The sequence below is a fragment of the Tachypleus tridentatus genome, chromosome 6 (assembly GCF_004210375.1).
Source record: "Tachypleus tridentatus isolate NWPU-2018 chromosome 6, ASM421037v1, whole genome shotgun sequence".
NCBI lineage: Eukaryota > Metazoa > Arthropoda > Merostomata > Xiphosura > Limulidae > Tachypleus > Tachypleus tridentatus.
The window spans coordinates 104,518,486-104,527,007 of NC_134830.1; positions in this window are offsets into that span (position 1 = coordinate 104,518,486).

The window sequence follows — 8,522 nt, forward strand, 5'->3', positions numbered from 1 at the left end:
GTCGCATATGCAGCTTGTAGTGTTGTTTAAACGATGCCATTTGTATATAATGAAGTAGAATCAAGTACAAAACAAAATGGCAACTACAGCATCACTTCTCCGTTTGTCTTCTTAATAGAAACATTCGAACTTCTCACCAATGTCAACGATTGTACGAGATATAACAAATTCACATTAGAATGAAATCCTTGTGCTGTGGTACAGTAACGAATTAGCTCATCTGTACACAATTAGAAAACGTAAATAGTAGACATATTCATATCTATACATCCAGAACTTATTGCATGTCATAAGAAGTGTATGTTTAAATTCACCACCTATAATAAACGTACGTTAACTATATTACGAACTTTATCAAGCTTATATGGATTATTATTTTAACACATTTACAAGAACTAAATCTCTAACTTTACTAAGTAAGTTCCATATAATATGATTAATTATATACATAGGTGCACTATTCGGTACAATTGGCATTCACATTTCTCATGCGAATAGTATCTGAACTACGAAGTTTTCACTTTTACAATCTTGTACTCGTGCAAGATTTGTTTGTTTTTGAATTTTGCACAAAACTATTCGAGGGTTATTTGTGTTAGCCGCCCCTAGCTTTGAAATAATAAACTAGTTGGAAGATAGGTGCAACATCACTCACAGCTTATTCTTAAGTTACTCTTTCACCAACGAAAAGTGAGATGAACCCTCACTTTATAGCGTACCCACGGTTGAAAGAGCGAGCATGTTCTCTGAAGAGATTCGAGCACACGAACTTCAGATTGCAAGACATCGTGCAAGACCAATGATTTTTTTAAAGTTAGAACATCTGTATCAGATAATATTAATTAAGTATCCACTTGTGATTTTTAAGTGTGATAACCTGACTTCTGTGTCTTGAGCGCAACTAATATTTTTTAATTCACTTATTAGATGCCTCAACTTTACTTTTTCCACACTTCCCAAAACAAATACGCATTTAAAGTGCCTGATTGATATACAAGAATGTAAGCATGAAAATAATTGGTATTTACTTTATCTATGAATCTTCAGGTACAGAGGTCTATAATATCGTCTTGTTTGTTTGCTGGTTTTTTTTTCGAATTTTTCCACAAATCTACTCAATAGCTCTCTGTATTAGCAATTAATAATTTTGAATTGATAGATTAGAAGGAACACAGTTAGTAAAAGAAGCAGACATCACCACAGATTCAAAATGTCGAACGCGATTATTTTTTTTTTACAGGCACGATGTTGGACTCACATATCAATTGTCCAGAACACTAAAACCTTATCACCCGGTTTTGAAAAACTATTTTTCACATTTTTTTCATAACTTTAAACATTTATATTAATGTGCAGTAATGTTTTTAGCAAACTAAATCTCTCAATGCGAACCTGTTTTCTTAGAAATCAACAACAAAGCATCTGGGCTGCTCTTTAAAGTTGTACAGATATTACATTTTGTACACAGATACGCAATAGAGATTAAAACAACCAATTACCGTACATGAGACAATAACGTAGAAAACGAAATTGGCATGCATTATTACGTTGCATGGCAAAAAATACAAGAAGTACTTATACTTGCAATAATGTGATATCTATTAATATCCATTGTTCCTAGTAATTTAATAAAACGACTTTTATTAATTTTGCTTCAACTTTGTTAAATAAATATTATATAGATAAATATAATCTATATTGATTAGATTATTATGCCCCTATAATATCTAAATATTATATAGATAAATATTTATTTAATTACGTGAATTTTATTATAATATAAGCATTTTAAGACTACAGTAGTGAGTATTATAACGTTTTATCGTTGATGCATTTAGTTTTCGCTCGTGATTTGGTTTAATTTGTTTCGAATTTCGCGCAAAGCTACACGAGGGCTATCTGCAGTAGCCGTCCCTAATTTAGCAGTTTAAGATGGAAAGCAGTTAGTCATCACCACCCACCACCAACTCTTGGGCTACTCTTTATCAACCTATAATGGGATTGACCGTACCTTTATAACGCCCCCACGGCTGAAAGGGCGTGCATGTTTGATGTGACAGGGTTATCGCTCATGAAAATGGTTTAACTGGTTGGTTTTTGTTTTAAGCACAAAGCTACGCAATCTCTTGGATTTTACTTATAAGCATGGCCAGGTGTGTTAAAGCGTGCGACTCGTAATCTGAGGGTCGCGGGTTTGCATCCCTGTTACACCAAACATGTTCGCCTTTTCAGCCATGGGAGCGCTATAATGTGACGGTCAATCACACTGTTTGTTGGTAAAAGAGTAGCACTAGAGTTGAAGGTGGGTGATGATGACTAGCTGCCTTCCATCTAGTCTTACACTGCTAAATTAGGGACGGCTAGAGCAGATAACCCTCGAGTAACTTTGCGCGAAATTAAAAAAAACAATCAATACTCATGGAAATATGAATATTTTTAACATCTTCTTGAATATTATTTTGCCCTTTTACTAAAATTTAAAATAAAAAACAAACAAAAAGATTAACGCCAACCATCGCAACTTTGCGTATCCATACGAAAATATTAAGCTTCATTTAAGTTATCTTCTCTACAGGTGTAGCCACATTCCTCATAAATCTCAAAATAATCAGCTAAGTAATTTTTATCGGTACAATTTAACCAGTAAAATCATTCTTACTTGCACAAACTAATTAATAAAATCATTCTTATCCGCACAAACTAATCAATTAAATCATTCTTATCTGCATAATATAACCAATAAAATCATTCTTACCTGTACAATATAACCAGTAAATCAATTTTTACCTGCACCAAAATATGCTGTAACGTATTTGTAGAACCACATTCTTATCAGGATAACATACGTAACAACTGAAAGAATTTCAGTAATATTTTTGTTGTTGATAAGTTATCACAAAAAATAATAACAAAAATAATTTCCGTCTTAGTGAATTGACTAAATATTTTAAACACGTTCTAAACTACGATACAGCCGCATATAATAATGCACGTCTTTATCGTTGAGGTGTTCGACTTCATTTCCATAATAAATTTTGACCATTGGAAATTAAAACCTCTAGATTATTTCTTAAGTAAAATATTATTTTTAACATTGTTTCATTGGTAAGCTATAACACAAATGTTTCTTCACTTGCAATTTTCCAAAAACGATCTAATTCGAAACGGTTTCTGAATAAATATATATATATAATACTTGTTACAAATGCAAAACAAATGTTAAGATGTGTTCTTGTGTGACGAATATCGAGCAATTGTTTTTAGTTCATGGACATCTAATTCATTTTGCTTGCGATCACTCAAACGAAAATAATTTCTCGATGTTTGATTTTTTTTCATTAATTGCAAAATTGTGACTATATTGCTTTTCATTCATGTAGATATAGCATTCTGTGTTAAAGTAAAAACAACCTTCTTGAAAGTATTGGAATTTTCTAGTTAATGAAACATTTATGAGGAAGGGTGGAGGACTCATTGTGTATTGCTGCAGACACAGCATGCACAAATTAATTTGCATCTTTTAATTGAGAGTATCGACTGAATGACAAATTGCACGTTAGACGAAACGTACTGGTAATAGCCTTACTGTAATATATTCATCAATTTAACTTTGTTTTCAATATCCGGAATAGAAAAAGACTCATAGTCTATACAAACTAATTAAACAAAAAAAGTAAAATGAAAACTGTTGGTTTTTATGGTAATTTATTAGCTTCTCTTTGTTTAGAATAAAAATGATCAAAATGTCCTCTATATTTTCCGTTTAGTATCATGAATATTGTCGTTAGAGCTAATTTCTTTAAGAATTTAATGAAAATATTTTTACACCCTATCACTATCGTTTTAGCTAGAGTGTTGAAAAGTCGAATGATTTAAAGATTGGCTAAAGCGGAATTTTATCAAATAATAGTAGCGTTTCGCTATTGAAGTGTCTCATCGTTTGATTACGGTATCTACTGACAAAGGTAATGTTCAAGGAATTCCTTATTTAAACATTAAATTTCGGAATAATACCTTTTATCTTTCAATGATCATTTTGGCAATGTGTTTTCAAAGAAAAACGTGTTTTTTATAGATTGTCTTCTTTCTAACTATTCTTTTGAATGAATTCGTTGACGAAACTATTGGGAGAGGGTTCGAAACGTTATCATCTCAAAGAAGTTTTAGAAGATACATAATAAACTACTTATAAATTCACTTTCTAAACATATATCTATCAATACTGTAAAAGTCAGTCTGAGAGTTTATAAAGCTAAGTCCGGGTTTCGATAGTCGTGTTGGGACAGCACAGATGGTCCATTGTGTAACGATTTACCTAACTAAAAATTAAAAAAAAAATCGAAATGGAATAAGCGATAACAGCATATATTCTTGTTTTCTTTTCTTCTGCTCAACACTCTTTCATATTGAGTTCAATAAGTATCTTATCTTCGAACTAATTTCAATGAAAATTTCTTCTATTTTATTACTTTTGTGCATTAACAACTCTAACAGTCTGTTGTCCGTTGAAATAAAAGATAATACTTTGGAACGATTAGCGAGAATTGTGACTTAATGGTTTCTAACATTAAGCTATTTAAATTGTTCTTTTATTTCTACAGGATTTATTTAAGATATAGCAAATAAGATTTGTTGTGTTTGGAATTTCGCGCAAAGCTACACGAAGGCTATCTGCAATAGCCGTTCCTAATTTGGCAGTGTAAAACTAGAGGAAAGACAGCTAGTCATCACCACCCATTGTCAACTCTTGGACTACTCTTTTACCAACGAATAGTGGGATTGACCGTCACATTATAACGTCCCCACGGCTGAAAGGGCGAGCATGTTTGGTGTGACAAGAATTCGAACCCACGATTCTCGGATTATGAGTCGAATACCTTAAGCTCCTGGCCACGCTGGATCGGCTAGTAGGAAGTGTTTTGATATTCCAAATATATACAATTATATATATGTTACTTTTTACATGCATAAAATATTTTTTAAGTTTAGTCTTACATGTTTTACAATTCATTTTGCTCAACAGTTATTGTAAGTGGTTGACAAATGTTTCAAATGTAATATATATATATAGAGAGAGATATCGTCTGTGTATGTAAAATAGTACATTTATTAAAATATACCTTGAATGAGGTTCAAGTTTCAAAATATTGATATCAAATAAATATAACAAAGTCCACTGTATTCTTGTTAACAAAGAGTCTTACTGTTACTAATATGTTTTCATCGTATTAATTTTTACTTAATTTGAAAGTAAGACAGATATACCTTTTGAATGAATTGTGACTATATAAGAAAACAAATATCGTAAAAAAATATCAAAATCATGTCGTACACAAAGAATAGATTCAGCAATTAATTACATAAAACGTTCGGAGTCTTTATTATTTAGTTACAATTACTAATTGTGTAATCATCAAAAATACTAATTATATCTTACTCATGTTTAGCTCTAAAAGATAATTTTCTCTATCATTCGGGTTCGGATCCCACTCCTGACATAGAAATTGACGTTTGCCCCCCCCGCTAGTACAGCGGTATGTCTCCGGATTTACAACGCTAAAATCAGGGGTTCGATTCCCCTCGGTGGGCTGAGCAGATAGCCCTATGTGGCTTTGCTATAAGAAAAACACACGCTATCATTCCTAGCTTCCATTAATGCAGCGTAATGACCACAGACTTAAACGCTATAAGCCGGGTTTCGATATTCTTGATAAGCACAGCAAAGATAGCCCATTGTGAAGCTTTGCGCTTAACTACAAACAAACAAACTATCAATGCAAATGTTTTACAGAGGTACTATTTATTAATGGATTTTATAAAATGACTCAAGTGCCACGTGATGTAAGACAGCAAATGCTGTTGTTGTGGTTTTGTTTATCGTTCATTCATTATTCCTTTTATCGTTTAGTTTACCTATGAATTTTTAGTGGCATTTAAAACATTAACTCACTTTCTAGATAATAACGATTATTTTCAGACTAATGTATCTCGGAACGGCTGGTATGGGTATTAACACTTTTATTGATAAGAAGAGAACAACGTTTAAGAAAGAGTTACACCAATAACAGCCGTTCTGAGATATATTTTTATTTCAAGTGGGTTTCTCGTCATCCAGAATTTTCAGACTGACTTCAGTTTCTCCTAGCGGTGATATACAGACATAATTAAAGTTGTACAAGAATATGTAAATTACGTACAGATATTTTTCACAGAATTGTGTATATTACGACCACATAATTTGTAATCTCGTGATATAACAATTGAATAAAAATCATACATTGAGATGTAACAAGTTAATTCACGAGATATAGCTGAGTCGTATTAATAATGCTCATAATTATTCGATGCTGTTCGTGTTTTTTAGTTTATACATGGAATGTTCTTATTTTGAAAGTAATTTTTATCTATTTATCTGGTTATTTTTTTCTCCTCATCCCTTTATTTATTTATTGAAATATTTATTAACCTGTATTTATATATTTTATTATTAACAAACATAGTTTCAAGTCCTGGCCCGACACATGTTTCTTTACTGTAATTTGATAAATTATCAACTCTGTATTTCAATTGTTTCAAAGTCACTCTGTAAATGCCTGTGTTTGTCAAAGTACAATAAATTAGTTTTTGTTTTGCTTTGTCGTTGTTGTTATTGTTGTTCAACTCTGGTTGTAGTGACGAGTTACTTTAAACCGTTACAATGGAGGAATGTAGAAATGTTTTGCAACGCCATAGTTTTCCATAAAAAAATATTGTGGATTAACTGAAACAGAACTTACAGCAAATGTGTTTAAAGCCACGTGCATCATCACAATAACTATACTCAATAAGTTGTTTGTAGGCATATTTTTAGGCGTATCATGCACATTTAAATTTTTACATGAGAAAAATTCAGTCCTGGCATTGTTGCTCTTGTTTAGTAAGTCCATCTGTGGATCAGTAGCAAGTTTACGGACAATTTTAAATTTCTGCTCTCGATTTCCTGGGGAAGATAGAGAACAGGCTGCCTATTGCGCAGCTTTGCGCTAAAGAAATGTGATGCAATAAGCCTTGTTAGATTTCTCACATATAGGATACCAAATGTGATAAAATACAGAGAGTTGATACGACTGTACAAGAAAATATTGTACATGTGAATACAGTGGTTTATCATCGTTCGTGCTAGCTGAGGTGCTACATATGACATATTTAGCACGTATTTATTTTATACACTACTAGTCCCTGACAATTTGCCAGTAAAACTATGCCATGTATAGATTTAACACTAGATAAGATTTTTACGGCCATGTCCCAGAAAGTATATTTGTATAATGGACTTGTTAAAGACTTAGAACTAAATAATACGACATTTTGAATAATAGAGTTTTCACTGTTCTCTACAGAAATAGAAAACTCCCAATAGTTCACAAAACACCAATGATACACAAAACCACATTCCATGCCAGATTTAAACAACGACATTACTTGAAGGTTGTAATAATAATATAAAAGAGCCCTCTTATTCAAAAAGGCATTTTTATGAAGTTAGCATGTCTTCTCTTATCTTTAACTAATTAACAAACTTTAAAGTTCATACAGACTTGCATGCGAAACATTCAAAGGTTTCCAAACATCTCCAAATCAAACTACTGTTCACATGAAACAGGTGATCGAAGAAGCTTGTTTCACAGCAACACTATTTATTTTCGTGTCCTTTGATACAGTTCTAATTAAAGTTTGTGCTTTTGGTCTTCTTAAATACTGGCTTAGAATCGCCTCCTAAGTAATCTATCCCTTGATGAGCTTAGCTCTATGTCTTTTATCGTGGAACATACTCAATTTGAAGGCCAGGATTGTGTACTTTTACTTTACACAGAATTTTCTTCGTAAAAACACTTCGCTGAGGCATGGAGAAAATCGTTCTGTGAAATATGGAAACTCTCAGTCATACAGTATAAGAAATATATAATTTCTCGAGTTATTCTTATCTAGCACAATCTGGGTTCTCATAAAACAATATTGTTTACAAGCATTACAGATACACTTTGTTTACACTAGACTACTGTCAATGAGGTATTTTGTTGAAGCTAGATGGTTCTCAACATCTATAGTTTTAGATGAAATGCACCAATGTGTCATTCGTTGAGCAGACATGTTGTATAGTGCATGGTTTTCAAACTATGCTTCGCCGAGTCCTTGGACTCCACCATAGTTATCTGGGGCTCTGCGAGGAAACTTTAGAATATTAATATTTATTCCTAAAACTATAAAATTGAGTCAAAATACGCTGTACAAAACAGTAAAAAAATATCTTCAATATAACACGTATTGGGCCTTTTAATATTTTATTCTGCCTAACTCAAAACGATTTTACTTAGCTTAAGGGAAGTTTTCACAGTAAAAGCGTTAATACAATCTTAATTAACTTTGACAGTGGCACCACAGGTTGCTAGTAGATATGGCACCATCTCAAGATCGCATGCGTCATTAGAGATACAAGATAGTCTAGTAATTTTGTTATGAAACATTGGTCAACTTTGGGTAGT